The sequence below is a fragment of the Salvelinus fontinalis genome, chromosome 3 (genome assembly GCF_029448725.1).
Source record: "Salvelinus fontinalis isolate EN_2023a chromosome 3, ASM2944872v1, whole genome shotgun sequence".
Taxonomy (NCBI): Eukaryota; Metazoa; Chordata; class Actinopteri; order Salmoniformes; family Salmonidae; genus Salvelinus; species Salvelinus fontinalis.
Genome location: NC_074667.1, coordinates 35,336,325 through 35,351,357, shown reverse-complemented (window position 1 = coordinate 35,351,357; position 15,033 = coordinate 35,336,325). Strand labels below are relative to the sequence as shown.

General features: G+C 45.3%; 1 protein-coding gene across 3 annotated transcripts in view; it reads left to right on the top strand.

Annotated features, from left to right (window-relative positions):
- Positions 1 to 15,033, top strand: part of LOC129845933 (nck-associated protein 5-like) — a 120,373-nt gene that overhangs the window by 62,459 nt on the left and 42,881 nt on the right. Inside the window, exon 1 of one of the 3 annotated variants that reach the window (XM_055913919.1) lies at positions 2,210 to 2,871. The exons of the other annotated variants lie outside the window; for them this stretch is intronic. The gene's annotated coding sequence lies outside the window, so the exon portion shown is untranslated. Of the gene's footprint in view, positions 1 to 2,209; positions 2,872 to 15,033 lie in introns of those variants that run through there. 3 annotated transcript variants of the gene reach the window in all.

Below are 15,033 nucleotides of genomic sequence, written 5' to 3'. Positions count from 1 at the left end.
CTCGCTTACCCCGAGAGGTGCTTTGGTCACAGGAGGAGGTTTCATACGGAATTCCATTCTCTTTTCCACCATAGGGAAGGAAATGGATAGAGGGTGATCTAAGAATGGTCAGGCTCTAAGGGCTCGAACACACCAATTGAGAACCGATTTTATACAGCGCACTGAACGATCGGAAGACAAATGGGAGATCCACATTCGGTGAGATCTGTACGACCCTTAAGACATCTTACTTTCTCTCCTTGTTCTTTCATCTCAACGTACACTACCATTCAAAAGTTTGGGGTCACTTAGAAATGTCCTTGTTTTTTAAAGAAAAGCTTATTTTTTTCTCTCCAATAAAATAACATCAAATGAATCAGAAATAGTGTAGACATTGTTAATGTTGTAAATGACTATTGTAGCTGGAAACTGAGGATTTTTAAAGGAATATCTACATAGGCGTACAGAGGCCCGTTATCAGCAACCATCACTCCTGTGTTCCAATGGCACGTTGTGTTTGCTAATCCAAGTTTATCATTTTAAAAGGCTAATTGATCATTAGAAAACCATTTTCTTATTATGTTAGCACAGCTGAAAACTGTGGTGCTTATTAAAGAAGCAATAAAACTCGCCTTCTTTAGACTAGCTGAGTATCTGGTGCATCAGCATTTGTGGGTTCAATTACAGGCCCAAAATGGCCAGAAACAAAGACCTTTCTTCTGAAACTTGTCAGTCTATACTTGTTCTGAGAAATGAAGGCTATTCCCGGTGAAAAACTGCCAAGAAACTGAAGATCTCATACAACGCTGTGCACTAATCCCTTCACAGAACAGCGCAAACTGGCTCTAACCAGAATAGAAAGAGTGGGAGGCCCCGGTGCACAACTGAGCAAGAGGGACAAGTACATTAGAGTGTCTAGTTTGAGAAACAGATGCCTCAACATCAACACTGTCTACACTGTATTTCTGATCAATTTGATGTTATTTTAATGGAGAAAACACTTGCTTTTCTTTCAAACAAGGACATTTCTAAGTGACCCCAAACTTTTGAACGATAGTGTACCTCATGGACTGTGAATCAATGCCAAGATTCCAACCCACTACGCTGTCTGACAACAGGACCAAAAGAGGGTCACATTAGAATAAATTGTCTTTACAGGAAATGTAATCTTTATAGGAGAGCGTATGTAAGTGTGGTATGTCAGTTTAAGTGAAAGGTAGATTCCAAACATTGTGAGTAGTATAGATGTCAATTCCCTATTTTACATAGTATGTCATTGTTCCTTGGGAGGAGGAAGGGCAGTCTTGTGGTGGGTGGATGGGTGGGTGTGACAGCAGCAGGGTGGGCCCAGGAGTCAGGACCACAGAGTACCAATGAATACCCAGCATTCCAGAGCTGTAATTAGGCTATAGTGTCAGTCGGACACACACACACACACACACACACACACACACACACACACACACACACACACACACACACACACACACACACACTTATTAGGGTAAAGATGGTGGCAGGTTGTAGCCACCTGTCTTGGTGTGACGACACATGTCTCTACATCAGTCTAATTCCATCTCTGCACCCTCCACGTATGGTGCATGGAAAAACACTCTGCTGCCGGCAGCTCTCATAAAACACATTCACCTTTCACCCCTTTAGTTATTAATCTATAAGGTCATTGATAGCATTAGATTCCGTGACCATATTTCATATTTTAATAGATCTCAAATAAAAAAGTCTGGCGGTTACTCAATAGATGAAAGACGTAGTTTAATCTACAATCGTAGTGTAGGAAACCTCCACGCCCCTTCCCTTCAGTTTTATAATTCCTCTTATTCCTGACAGATAAAAACGAAACATTTGACATCATCGATTCTCAGTTAGGAGTGCTCTACTTCCCCATTAATTTCATTGTGTGACTTTTTTGACTGCAGACTCGTTTTCAGGGGCTGGAAATCCTCTTAGCTGACAGCTCCCTGTCCCCCCTCCCGTACAGCTCAAATGTCTGTGGAGCAGCTCCCCTCCCCAGGCTTTGTCTATAGGCTAACACTGTTCCCTTTTGGAAACAATATCCCCTTTTTTTCTTTCTATGACATCCCCCTCCCTCCCTCGCTCATCCCTCACTCCTCTGCTCCTTCTCAGCCAGCTAGCAACTACAGAGTTAATTCTGGGCACAAGGAGAGGAGGAGGTGGAGCGCACGTGGGCTCGTCCACAGCTGTTGTAGTGTAGTAGCCTGGGTTTGTCTGAGTGGAGGAGGGCTTAACTCTCTTTCACTCGCTCTACCCCTTCCTCTGTCTATTACAGTACATGCTCTTATGTGCTTTAGCTCTGGCTAGTGCTCTCTCTCTCTCTCTCACTCACACTCTCTCTCTCTCTCTGCTCGGCCTCTGGAACAATGACAGTCGCTACTGCAGACACACACAATATGCCAGCGTTGCTGCTGCTACCACTGCTACTGCTGCACTAGGATGGCCCTGACGTCTCAGCACTGAGCCTCAGATAGAGAGAGTTCTAGAGACGACACACATCCCTTCTTTACCTCCTCCTCTGCCTCTTCTCTTGGTGGGGAGAAAGGCTGTAACTGCAGCACGAGGCTGGCCCAGCTGACACTGGGACTAGGAGCAGTGACTGGCTGGCAGAGGCGCTCTGTGCTTGGGACATTTTCTCATTACCGTATGTTCATAGGGTTTATTCCATATTGATCCCAGACATTCCCCACACAGGAGCTCTGGAACGTCTAGGATGCTGTGACAGGGTGCTTTCCCTATGAGGTGATGATCAGGGAAGAGTGGAGATGAACTGGAAGAAAGGAGGGATGCTATTTTTTGCCAGAGATCTGTAAATGCGGAGCTCTGTCGACGTGGGCTGGTGTGCTTTGTTTATCGTGTGTGAGTATTTATTTTGTGAATTTTCAGAAGATGGTGGCCTACTTATTTTGTGCATAATGTGTACTTCGTTGTGCACATTTGTGTATGTGGACTGTATGCATGTGGATGTGTTTATTAGATCGTGTCTGTTGTAGCGAATTTTTGCATGCAGAATGTGTGTCAGTGTACACGTTTGCATGTGTACGCAATAGCATTTAGGTTAATGTTTTTACATGCTTTCTCTCTGTGTCTGTGTGTGTATGGTTGTTTTTTCTCTCTGTGTCTAATTTTGTCAGCGGGCTGCTAATCCCCTGGCTGGCAGGCTTTTGCCTGGGTTTTGTTGTGGCGGGCGGTGATCAGAAGCTCTCTACATGATGACGGGGGAGGGGGAGCAGGATGAAACAGCTGGGCTGCTGTGGAAAGGGGTGCGTGACCGGGAGTCACCAGTTGGCATAGATAAGCTACTAGCCCCAAATACTCAACTTGGCGTAGTCATAACCAGATTCCCGCAGGGGGAGTAACCCATATTTGGGGCATTGGGACGGGGGCACTGCAGGCTTCATTTGATGTTTCTGTTCTACTTAGTCAGCAGCATGATATTATAATGTGTATAAGATGTTTCAACAAAGCTTAAAGCTACTATTTATAGATTAGAATGGGTTTTGGCATTCTTATAATACACTACACACATTACAATTATTGCCAATTGCAGCTCTGACGTGACTGTTCTTAGAGGGATATGGGCAAAACAGCGAAAAGAGGCTCCTATACCAATATCACCCCCGTGCCATGGCCCAATACCAATACCACCCCCGTGCCATGACCCTATACCAATACCACCCCCGTGCCATGACCCTATACCAATACCACCCCCGTGCCATGACCCTATACCAATACCACCCCCGTGCCATGACCCTATACCAATACCACCCCCGTGCCATGACCCTATACCAATACCACCCCTGTGCCATGACCCTATACCAATACCACCCCCGTGCCATGACCCTATACCAATACCACCCTCAGGCCATGACCCTATACCAATATCACCCCCGCGCCATGACCCTATACCAATATCACCCCGACGCCATGACCCTATACCAATATCACCCCCACGCCATGACCCTATACCAATATCACCCCAGCGCCATGACCCTACACCAATATCACCCCCACGCCATGACCCTATACCAATATCACCCCCACGCCATGACCCTATACCAATACCATCCCCACGCCATGACCCTATACCAATACCATCCCCACGCCATGACCCTATACCAATACCATCCCCACGCCATGACCCTATACCAATACCATCCCCGCGCCATGACCCTATACCAATACCATCCCCACGCCATGACCCTATACCAATACCATCCCCGCGCCATGACCCTATACCAATACCATCCCCACGCCATGACCCTATACCAATACCATCCCCGCGCCATGACCCTATACCAATACCATCCCCGCGCCATGACCCTATACCAATACCATCCCCGCGCCATGACCCTATACCAATATCACCCCAGCGCCATGACCCTATACCAATATCACCCCAGCGCCATGACCCTATACCAATATCACCCCCGCGCTATGACCCTATACCAATACCATCCCCACGCCATGACCCTATACCAATATCACCCCAGCGCCATGACCCTATACCAATATCACCCCAGCGCCATGACCCTATACCAATATCACCCCAGCGCCATGACCCTATACCAATACCATCCCCGCGCCATGACCCTATACCAATATCACCCCAGCGCCATGACCCTATACCAATATCACCCCAGCGCCATGACCCTATACCAATATCACCCCAGCGCCATGACCCTATACCAATACCATCCCCACGCCATGACCCTATACCAATATCACCCCCACGCCATGACCCTATACCAATATCACCCCAGCGCCATGACCCTATACCAATATCACCCCCGCGCCATGACCCTATACCAATATCACCCCGACGCCATGACCCTATACCAATATCACCCCGACGCCATGACCCTATACCAATATCACCCCCACGCCATGACCCTATACCAATATCACCCCGACGCCATGACCCTATACCAATATCACCCCCACGCCATGACCCTATACCAATATCACCCCCACGCCATGACCCTATACCAATATCACCCCGACGCCATGACCCTATACCAATATCACCCCCACGCCATGACCCTATACCAATACCATCCCCACGCCATGACCCTATACCAAGCTCTATCATGATCTTTCCGTATGTGTATTTCTCTTTGTTAAAATCACTGGATTGTTTGTTTAACCAGTGTTGTGTTGTGGGTGGGCCGTCATACTGCTAAACTGTAATAAGCCCTGGGGAATTGATACACTGGTGTGTTGACATAAGGCTTAGCAATGAGGGTGGTGTTTGAGTGCATGTGTGTTTGTGTGTGCCTCAACTCAACTTTGACTTCTCAATTCTCACTAGGTATTGAGTGCTAAATTGTTTTAATAGCTGGACTAATTAGTGCTTGCTGTTCTTTTACAAAGAACAAAGGCCAAGTGTGTGTTCCAAATGGCACAATGGGCTCTGTTCAAAAGTAGTGCACTATAAAGTGAATACAAGGGTGCCAGTTGGGACATACACTATATTGATTTGTTGGTCTCCTCAAATGTGAGACCCACTCCACGGTATTGTATCCCTTTTCAGGAGTCCTCTAAGCATGCGGTATTCATGCCAGATGGCTGGCCAGTGTTGGGTATGTATGCCATGCAGTTGGGGATGTTCAAAGAGCTAGACATCTCACCGTAACCGTGACCTTGATGATATGCCCATAACTTTGAGGACACATCTGTAACTCATCTTGTCAGCAGAGTTTGATACAGCTAACTTTGTCATGTGCCTCAAAAAACAGCCAACCAACCTTCACAGAGACAGAAGGGCTCAAAAGAGCCTAAAAACCTTGAATGAGTTTTTCGTTTTTACAACACTCTCACAAAGCCTCTAAAATATCTCTTGGTGAAGTGAGGACACAGTGGGTCCTCCACTAAAGTACAAACAGATGCTGTTTCTGTTGATAAGCTAGTCTGAGGTATTTGAGGTTATGTCTCATTAATGACCAACGGGGTCTGGTTTTTATAGCTCCTCAGCTGCCCCGGCCTATGTTTTGTTCTGGTCCGCTACGCTCGGTTGGGTGAATTTGCTGACTACTGCAATGTCACAGCACTGACTCAGTCAGACAGAGGCTGTAACTCTCAGGAGCTCAAACTCTGAGGAGTTTTTGAGGTAAAGTTGATCAAGATGGGGGAGCTTTAGACACTGGCCTTGTAATGTATTTCAATATGGTTGAAATAGGCCTATAGCCTACTGTTTATTTGAATGCAGTCATCTCGGTTTTCATACATCACTTGTTTACATCAATTGCAAAGACATTGGCAACTTTGTATTTGTAGTCAACTTTTTTATGAAGTTACCGGCGGTCACAGAGAGATGAATAAACCATGTGATTCTATGTTTAGCTGAGATCTGTGTAAAAAGTGACGCGGGTGTCACGCCCTGACCTTAGTTCCTTTTTTATGTCTCTATTTTGGTTTGGTCTGGGCGTGAGTTGGGGTGGGCATTCTATGTTTTTGTTCTATGTTTTCTATTTCTATGTGTTTGGCCGGGTGTGGTTCTCAATCAGAGGCAGCTGTCTATCGTTGTTTCTGATTGAGAACCATACTTAGGTATCCTTTTCCCACCTGTGTTTTGTGGGTAATTATTTTCTGTGTGTGTTTTGTTTGCACCTCGGTTGCGTCACGTTCTTTGCGATTTACCTGTTTGTTTTTTGATTGTTTCTGTTTCATTTTAATTAAAAGATGTGGAACTACATGCACGCTGCGCCTTGGTCGATTTATGACAGGGAGTTTGAGGATAGCAAGCGTGACAGCGGGAGGGCAAAAAAACTGAGAAACATGGATGTGGGGGTTGTCTGTCCTTGTGCCCATCAGAGTTGGCAAAGATGAAAGAGAGGGGGTTGATGAGTGATGTCTGAGGGTTCTTTGATAAGATTGTAATTCTTTGTTAATGTTGGCCTCTGTTTTTAGTTTAAAGATGGGAAGGATTTAGTGTTTTCCAAACTTTGCAGTTCACCCTGTGATTTACAGCAAACAGACACAGCTCAATAATTGCACTAGTAATGGATAGGGTTTTCTTAAAACGCTTGGATAACTTTTTTCCCTGTAGCTGTACAGTTCGGACTCTAGTTCTTCTATGCCCTTTCCAGGAGTTTCTCCCGCTGTCATGACCAATTCATTTCAGCAGATGGTGGCTTGTTTTGGAGAACGTGCAGAATTCTTACCCTGCCATGTTCAAAGGGCCCTTGGATCAAATGTGTTATTGTTTGACTGATTGATTGTTTAATCTGCTCTATTTTTAACCCCTATAAGCACCTGATTTTAATCTGTAAACCACAGCTCCGATCACTCCCCCTCCCACCCACCCGAAACACGATTAATTAACGTTTGCATATATTTGAGTTGTTTTGATGAGCTAATTATAGTGGAATGGGACTTATCATGCATGGGAGTGTGGATTAATATTCTAGTTTCTGTGATCGTACCCTAACCCAGTCTTTTAGGGAAAGGAGAGCTCCCAAGTTGGGGTGGGTGGGGGGTGGGGGGTGGAAGGAGGGGGCAAGGGCTCTTGGCAGGAGCTTAGAAATGCCCCCGAGGGTAGAATTCTTTTTGATTTGCGTTCAGACGGGGTAGTCAAATCCACCTCCCCACCCCCACAATTTACAACTCTGTCTGCATCTCTATATTGGTATATCTCTTTCTTCTTACTCCCCTTTTCTTTTCTCCTGCTATACCACTTTCTCTCCTCCAATTCTGTCATGACACCTTTTTCTCCCCATCGTCATTTCTGTGTATATTCGGTGCATTCGGAAAGTATTCAGACCCCTTTTTCCACATTTTGTTAAGTTACAGCCGTATTCTAAAATGGATTAAATAAATGCAAATCGTCATCAATCTACACACAATACCCCATAATGACAAAGCGAAAACAGGTTTAGACATTCAGACCCCTTGCTATGAGACTCGAAATTGAGCTCAGGTGCATCCTGTTTCCATTGATCATCCTTCAGATGTTTCTACAACTTGATTGGAGTCCACCTGTGGTAAATTCAATTGATTGGACATGATTTGGAAATGCACACGCCTGTCTATAGCGCCAAGACAAGATTGTGTTAAGGCACAGATGTGGGGAAGGGTACCAAAAAATGTCTGCAGCATTGATGGTCCCCAAGAACACAGTGGCCTCCATCATTCTTAAATGGAAGAAGTTTGGAACCACCAAGATTCTTCCTAGAGCTGGCTGCCCGGCCAAACTGAGCAATTGGAGGAGAAGGGCATTGGTCAGGGAAGTGACCAAGAACGCGATTGTAGTTTGCCAAAAGGCACCTAAAGACTCTAGGACCATGAGAAACAAGATTCTCTGGTCTGATGAAACCAAGATTGAACTCTTTGTCCTCAGTGCCAAACGTCACATCTTGAGGAAACCTGGCAGCATCATGCCGTAGGGATGTTTTTCAGCAGCAGGGACTGGGAGACTAGTCAGGATCGAGGGAAAGATGAACTGAGCAAAGTACAGAGAGATCCTTGATGAAAACCTGCTCCATAGTGCTCAGGACCTCAGACTGGGGACGAAGGTTCACCTTCCAACAGGACAATGACCCTAAGCACACAGCCAAGACAACACAGGAGTGGCTTCGGGACAAGTCTCTGAATGTCCTTGAGTGGCCCAGCCAGAGCCCAATCAAACATCACTGGAGAGACCTGAAAATAGCTGTGCAGCGACACTCCCCGTCCAACCTGACAGAGCTTGAGAGGATCTGCAGAGAAGAATGGGAGAAACTCCCTAAATACAGGTGAGCCAAGTTTGTAGCAATTTTTTTCAACCTGTTTTAAGGGTATTGTGTGTAGAATGATGAGGGGAAAAAACTATTTCATAAATTTTAAAATTAGGCTGTAATTTAACAATGTGGAAAAAGTCAAGGCGTCTGAATAATTTTTGAATCCACTGTATAATGAACAAAATATAAATGCAACGTAAAATGTTGGTCCCCTGTTTTATATGAGCTGAAATAAAAGATCCCAGAAAATGTTAATATGCACATTAAAAAGCGTATTTTGTTTACAAATTTGTTTACATCCCTGTTAGTGAGCATTTTTCCTTTGCCGAGATAATCCATCCACCTGACAGGTGTGGCATATCAAGAAGCTGATTAAACAGCATTATTATTACTATTATTATTATCATGCATTTCCAAGATGGCTTAGCAGTTCAGACGTCATTTTTGTCCTCGTACTGTCTTGTCCTGTATATATATATTTACACCTTCTTCGCATATCTTTTATATTTTTTTATTATCCAAGAACTCAACTACAAAAGCTTTCCTGCAACCCGCCTCACCAATTACAACAAAAAAGTATTATTTACCTCAAATCTGAAAATCCACAGTGAAGCTAACCAGGGGCTAATCAGAAGTTAGCCAGAAAGCTAACCAGAAGTTAGCCGAAAGCTAGCCGAAAGCTAATTTGAAGCTGCCCAGAAGTTAGCCGGCTTGCTGGCTAGCGTTGGTGTTTCAGCTGCCCACGTTTTGTGGTCATCAGCTATTCCTTTAGCTCGATAATCTACCGGCACTTTTGTGCAACGCGACTCGGACCGGAGCATACCGGGCCTTTTTTTTCTCTCAGTTTCCCCGGATTTCAGCCGCAGGCTCTGGACATTTGCACCTTGATTTCGCAGCTAGCTAGCTGCAAACCGTGTGACTATTGGCTTACGTCGATCCCGGAGCAAACTTAAATTATTCCGGAGCTAGCCAGCTGAGGAGTTCCATCAGCCATTCCTGGGCTACAGTCACCTATCCGGACCCGGGGTTTTTTTGCTGCAGATACGGAGCCCCACCGGGCCTTCACGATTGACTGCCGACGTTATCTGCCCGAGGGAGTTACCCAACTGGCACCTCCGTCGCGACGTTACCTGAACGCTCACCTGGGGCCCGCTAATCGTTAGCTGTCTTATCGGCTGCTATCTTAATAAGTATTTTGGACAATTTTTTTTGATTTTTTTTCTTGGGTCACTATATCTATTTTGCCAATTGGATTGATCCCCTCTACAAGACACGGAACCCCACTAATCTACCGACGGAAACGCACGAGGTGTCTAAAAATAGACCTCCATCCTATGCTATCTTGCTACCGATAGCCATCTATCCGGCCAGCTGTCTGGATCGCCGTGACCCCAACCAACCTCTACCCTCTGGACCCTTATTGATCACTCGATTAAGCATGCCTCTCCTTAATGTAAATATGCCTTGTCCACTGCTGTTCTGGTTAGTGTTTATTGGCTTATTTCACTGTAGGGCCTCTAGCCCTGCTCACTATACCATATCCAACCTTTCATTTCCACCACCCACATGCGATGACATCACCTGGTTTCAATGATGTTTCTAGAGACAATATCTCTCTCATCATCACTCAATACCTAGGTTTACATCCACTGTATTCACATCCTACCATACCTTTGTCTGTACATTATTCCTTGAAGCTATTTTATCGCCCCCAGAAACGTCCTTTTACTCTCTGTTCTAGATGCTCTAGACGACCAATTCTCATAGCTTTTAGCCGTACCCTTATCCTACTCCTCCTCTGTTCCTCTGGTGATGTAGAGGTGAATCCAGGCCCTGCAGCACCTAGCTCCACTCCTATTCCCCAGGCGCTCTCTTTTGATGACTTCTGTAACCGTAATAGCCTTGGTTTCATGCATGTTAACATTAGAAGCCTCCTCCCTAAGTTTGTTTTGTTCACTGCTTTAGCTCACTCTGCCAACCCGGATGTTTTAGCCGTGTCTGAATCCTGGCTTAGAAAGACCACCAAAAATTCTGACATTTTCATCCCCAACTACAAGATTTTCAGACAAGATAGAACGGCCAAAGGGGGCGGTGTTGCAATCTACTGCAAAGATTGCCTGCAGAGTTCTGTTTTACTATCCAGGTCTGTTCCCAAACAATTTGAACTTCTACTTTTAAAAATCCACCTCTCTAAAAACAAGTCTCTCACCGTTGCCGCCTGCTATAGACCACCCTCTGCCCCCAGCTGTGCTCTGGACACCATATGTGAACTGATTGCCCCCCATCTATCTTCAGAGCTCGTGCTGCTAGGCGACCTAAATTGGAACATGCTTAACACCCCAGCCATCCTACAATCTAAGCTTGATGCCCTCAATCTCACACAAATTATCAATGAACCTACCAGGTACCACCCCAATTCCGTAAACACGGGCACCCTCATAGATATCATCCTAACCAACTTGCCCTCCAAATACACCTCTGCTGTTTTCAACCAAGATCTCAGCGATCACTGCCTCATTGCCTGCATCCGTAATGGGTCAGCGGTCAAACGACCTCCACTCATCACTATCAAACGCTCCCTGAAACACTTCAGCGAGCAGGCCTTTCTGATCGACCTGGCCGATGTATCCTGGAAGGATATTGATCTCATCCCGTCAGTAGAGGATGCCTGGATATTTTTAAAAAATGCCTTCCTCACCATCTTGAATAAGCATGCCCCGTTCAAGAAATTTAGAACCAGGAACAGATATAGCCCTTGGTTCTCTCCAGACCTGACTGCCCTTAACCAACAGAAAAACATCCTATGGCGTTCTGCATTAGCATCGAACAGCCCCCGTGATATGCAACTTTTCAGTGAAGCTAGAAACCAATATACACAGGCAGTTAGAAAAGCCAAGGCTAGCTTTTTCAAGCAGAAATTTGCTTCCTGCAACACAAATTCAAAAAAGTTCTGGGACACTGTAAAGTCCATGGAGAATAAGAACACCTCCTCCCAGCTTCCAACTGCACTGAAGATAGGAAACACTGTCACCACCGACAAATCCACTATAATTGAGTATTTCAATAAGCATTTTTCTACGGCTGGCCATGCTTTCCACCTGGCTGCCCCTACCCCGGTCAACAGCACTGCCCTCTCCTCTGCTACTCGCCCAAGCCTTCCCCATTTCTCTTTCTCCCAAATACAGTCAGCTGATGTTCTGAAAGAGCTGCAAAATCTGGACCCTTACAAATCAGCCGGGCTAGATAATCTGGACCCTTTCTTTCTAAAACTATCTGCTGAAATTGTTGCCACCCCTATTACTAGCCTTTTCAACCTCTCTTTCGTGTCGTCTGAGATTCCCAAAGATTGGAAAGCAGCTGCGGTTATCCCCCTCTTCAAAGGGGGGGACACTCTTGACCCTAACAGCTACAGACCTATATCTATCCTACCCTGCCTTTCTAAGGTCTTCGAAAGCCAAGTCAACAAACAGATTACTGACCATTTCGAATCCCACCATACCTTCTCCACTATGCAATCTGGTTTCAGAGCTGGCCATGGGTGCACCTCAGCCACGCTCAAGGTCATAAACGATATCTTAACCGCCATCGATAGGAAACAATACTGTGCAGCCGTATTCATTGACCTGGCCAAGGCTTTCGACTCTGTCAATCACCACATCCTCATCGGCAGACTCGACAGCCTTGGTTTCTCTAATGATTGCCTCGCCTGGTTCACCAACTACTTCTCTGATCGAGTTCAGTGTGTCAAATCGGAGGGTCTGTTGTCCGGGCCTCTGGCAGTCTCTATGGGGGTGCCACAGGGTTCAATTCTTGGACCGACTCTCTTCTCTGTATAGATCAATGATGTCGCTCTTGCTGCTGGTGATTCTCTGATCCATCTCTACGCAGACGACACTATTCTGTATACTTCTGGCCCTTCTTTTGACACTGTGTTAACAACCCTCCAGGCGAGCTTCAATGCCATACAACTCTCCTTCCGTGGCCTCCATTTGCTCTTAAATACAAGTAAAACTAAATGCATGCTCTTCAACCGATCGCTGCCTGCACCTGCCCGCCTGTCCAACATCACTACTCTGGACGGCTCTGACTTAGAATATGTGGACAACTACAAATACCTAGGTGTCTGGTTAGACTGTAAACTCTCCTTCCAGACTCACATCAAACATCTCCAATCCAAAGTTAAATCTAGAATTGGCTTCCTTTTCCGCAACAAAGCATCCTTCACTCATGCTGCCAAACATACCCTTGTAAAACTGACCATCCTACCAATCCTTGACTTCGGTGATGTCATTTACAAAATAGCCTCCAAAACCCTACTCAATAAATTGGATGCAGTCTATCACAGTGCCATCCGTTTTGTCACCAAAGCCCCATATACTACCCACCACTGCGACCTGTACACTCTCGTTGGCTGGCCCTCGCTTCATACTCGTCGTCAAACCCACTGGCTCCAGGTCATCTACAAGACCCTGCTAGGTAAAGTCCCCCCTTATCTCAGCTCGCTGGTCACCATAGCAGCACCTACCTGTAGCACGCGCTCCAGCAGGTATATCTCTCTGGTCACCCCCAAAACCAATTCTTCCTTTGGCCGCCTCTCCTTCCAGTTCTCTGCTGCCAATGACTGGAACGAACTACAAAAATCTCTGAAACTGGAAACACTTATCTCCCTCACTAGCTTTAAGCACCAGCTGTCAGAGCAGCTCATAGATTACTGCACCTGTACATAGCCCATCTATAATTTAGCCCAAACAACTACCTCTTTACCTACTGTATTTATTTATTTATTTATTTTGCTCCTTTGCACCCCATTATTTCTATCTCTACTTTTTTCTATCTCTACTATCTCTACTTGTTTTACTTTTTTTTACTTGCTATATTGTATTTACTTCGCCACCATGGCCTTTTTATATTTTTATTTATTTATATATATATTTTGTTTGCCTTTCACCTCCCTTATCTCACCTCACTTGCTCATATTGTATATAGACTTATTTTTCACTGTATTATTGACTGTATGTTTGTTTTACTCTATGTGTAACTATGTGTTGTTGTATGTGTCGAACTGCTTTGCTTTATCTTGGCCAGGTCGCAATTGTAAATGAGAACGTGTTCTCAATTTGCCTACCTGGTTAAATAAAGGTGAAAAAAAAAAAAAAAAATTACACAGGTGAAGTTTGTGCTGGGGACAATAAAAGGCCACTCTCAAATGTGCAGTTTTGTCACACAACACATTGCCACAGATGTCTCAAGTTTTGCTGACTGCAGGAATGTATACCAGCTGTTGCTAGATCATGTAATATTAATTTCTCTACCATAATACGCCTCTGACGTCGTTTTAGAGAATTTGACGGTACATCCAACCGGCTTCACAACCGCAGACCACATGTAACCACGTCAGCCCAGGACTTCCACATCGGCCTTCTTCACCTGCGGGATCGTCTGAAGGGGTGCTGGGTGCTGAGGAGTATTTCTGTCTCTAGTAAAGTACTTTTGTGGGGAAAAACTCATTCTGATTGGCTGGGCCTTACTCACAAGTGGGTGGGCCTCTGCCTTCCCAAGTCCACCCATGGCTGCGCCCCTGCCTAGTCATGTGAAATCCATAGATTAGGGCCGAATTTATTTAAATGTATTGATTTCCTTATGAACTGTAACTCAGCAAAATCATTGACATTGTTGCATGTTACGTTTTTATATTTTTGTTCAGTATTTCTTTCTTTATGCCTCTTTCTTTTTGTGTGTTGACTCCACATACCCACTCTCTGAAAAACCAACCTGCGAACCCACTGAGCCTCCATCTCTGATGCCCACTCCTGGCAGACAATAGTGGAATTACCCTCCCTGATACTCACGCTGAAATAATGTCCTGCAGCCTGCCTACCCCCCTTCTCCAGCCTCCAGGTGCACAGTGACACAGAGTGGTTTTAGTCTCTCTAGCCCCAACGCTGCGGAGGCTGCTGGTTAAGTCAGGCCTCATAGGTCTGGTCCTCATTCCGATGCATTGTCTGCTGACTCCTCAGGGCATTTTATCATTGTAATGATTCACAGGATCCCAGCATTGGGTTCAGCCCATATATTGTCTTGTTCACCATCGAAACCTGGCACGTGAGGCTATAGCTTAACCCTAGCAATTAGTGTCTGTAGTCATAAGACGGGTCCTCATTCACTGTAGAGTTTACCTTGTAGATCAGAGATTAGATAGGTTATACGTACGGCCCACTGTAGAGAGAGCACTGTTATTAGGTTATCTACTGAAAGATGTAGCCTAACATTCTGCTGCATAGATAGATCAGTATTATTCAATTAT